General features: G+C 29.5%; 1 protein-coding gene across 1 annotated transcript in view; it reads left to right on the top strand.

Moving 5' to 3' along the window:
- Positions 1-2,500, top strand: part of LOC119576393 (tumor necrosis factor alpha-induced protein 8-like protein) — a gene marked incomplete in the record, with an annotated part of 69,101 nt that overhangs the window by 62,773 nt on the left and 3,828 nt on the right.

The following is a 2,500-nucleotide window of genomic DNA, read 5'->3' as shown; positions in this document are numbered from 1 at the left end:
GTTGATATTCCCTAAACAATATTTTCTAAACATCTCATTTTAAACATAATGTTCCACTGTCTACAATCCTATTTTAGGGTATTCTTTCTATATTCCTTAAATTTTCCCATAAATAAATAAATAAATAAAGCACATTAAAAGGTCAGTAATACATTCTACATTTAAAAATTCTAACATTACAAAAGTAGAAAAAATGAAAATTTTGGGAAACCAAATTTGTTGTCATCTGACTGAAAAGTAAACAAATACTGTTTCCTAGTTTTCTTTTTTCATTATAAGAGGTTTGAGGTGATATGTAACTCTTCAAGCAACTACAGTTTGGTGTAACTACAATAACAATACATTTTTTGACTAATTTCATTCTAATACAACTCTATCTCTCTTTCTCTCCTTTTTTTTTCTACATATCTTTTTAGCCGTGTTTTAAAATTTTGAATGCTATGATGATATGGTAAAGCATTTGAACATTATGTAATACGTACTGTATCCACAATTTCCATAAATTTATCATTTTAATTATCACGGGCAAGTTTCATCTAATATGATAGTAAGACAAGTCTCCTATAAGTTAAGAATGTGTGCTTGTTTTACATATCATTATTTTTATCTTTTATATTCACATAGAATATCTCACTCTCTGTATTTTAAAGCTCTATTCAGCTGTTTGCCTTTCCATTTATTTAACAAGATGTTTGAAATGAAAAAGAAATAAAAAAACTCTTTTTAGGGGGGAAGAGCAACAAGTTGTTATTTTACTTTCTGTTTCATTTCAGAGTATAAAACCTATTCTAGGAGCAATTGATTAGCAACCTGCATGATTAGACCTATCAAAAAAACTCAAAACAAAAAAGAGGTTAATAAGAAATGACAAAGTTAACAGATATCAAAAATTTGCCGGGAATAGGAAATCTTACACGAGCTAGATATAACGGGGAATGAGGTTTTAAATAATAGCCGAATACTAGTAAAGAGAAACCTAAAAACCTTTAGGAAGATCAGTATGGTGGAATGGGGAAATATTCCGCCCACAGCTTTGGACTTCATTAGACTTTCACAAAAGGGTTATCAAATATTGTAACACTGTTTGGTGCGTGTACATGGTTCATCCAAGTGTCTGTATACTGGATTTAAAAACTGTATAAAATATGCATCTTTACTATACTCTCTGTTTCCCTGCTCCATTTTTGCAAATTTTCTGAAGAGAAAAAAAAGAAGTTTTTCTGCTCTTTTAGAAAAACCCTTCATTTATAATTCCCAGGGATAAAAAAGGTTTTTTCCAGCAGGGCATTCAACATACAAAATCCCACTTGGGGATAGCTTACTTAGACATCTAAATATATAAAAAAAAAGGGTTTTAAAAACCAAAGTTTAAACTTCGTCTTTGCTTTTAAGACGCTATAATTTGTTTAAAAAGTATAAAGTGTGCTGAAAATAAAAGGAGACATTCTTATTATTTCAGTTTTTTTTCTTCTTTTTGCTGAAATATGCTAGCCTAGACATGAGCCCAAGGCCCCAAAAAAAAAAAAAAAAAAAACCATGATTACGCTAACAAAGAAATACATTACGTAAACATGAAAAAAATACTTGTTAGAGATTGAAATAGGGGTATGATGAAACCAAAAAGGGGTTAAAACTTTTCATCTTTAAGTAAAGATGATATTTTGGTACAACATTTAAGTCAATTAAAAAGAAACACCTTTTTATTTATATTTAAACCCAAAACCCTCATAACTTAAACCAATGAGGTTCAATAAAATAAAATGGTTCTGAAATGATCAGCAGCCAATGGCATCAATGATGATATTTTTTTCAAAATTGCAGGATGCCTATTGACTAAGTTTTCGGATCATACGTTTTTATTTTCTTCAGAAGATATCAGCTGTCTGTTGATCCCGTTCATTTCAAAAAAACTTATTAGTGTTTTCAAAACATTTAGGAAACAAATATAAAAAAACCAGGACAAAACTGAAAAGGTATAATCTTAAAAAACCTTTGTTCTACATCCTATATTAAATAAATTTAAAAGACCTTTCATACAAAAATTACTTGTTTTTAAGCAAATTTAAACTTTAGTTAACACTAAATCATTTTAAAAAACCCTTACTTGTCTGGGACTTTAATTTGAAAAATAAACTTAAAAGTTTTGAAACCCCGAGTAGAAGTGACTTTTATGCCCCAATTCTTTTATATTTAATTCCCATACAGGGGCTTGTTATCTAATTTCTTCATATTTGTTAGCAAAAGGGACAAAACCTGCGCCCCCGATTTTGTGGCTTAAAAACTAACATTATTAAATTTGCTTGGAGGCGATTGTCCCGTGATTCATGCGATACACTAAAGCAGCATCAATAAAAAATAACATTTTATATATATATGTGGTTGTTTGTGTGTGTTGTTGTTTTGTTGTGTATGTGATGTGTATGGGTAGTGTATTTATTTATGTGTAATTATGTGTGTGTGTGTGGGGGTGTGGGGTGGTTTTTTTTTTTTTTTTTTTTTA

The sequence above is a fragment of the Penaeus monodon genome, chromosome 8, assembly GCF_015228065.2.
Source record: "Penaeus monodon isolate SGIC_2016 chromosome 8, NSTDA_Pmon_1, whole genome shotgun sequence".
In the NCBI taxonomy this organism is placed as follows: domain Eukaryota; kingdom Metazoa; phylum Arthropoda; class Malacostraca; order Decapoda; family Penaeidae; genus Penaeus; species Penaeus monodon.
This window is presented reverse-complemented; position numbering and strand designations above follow the sequence as displayed.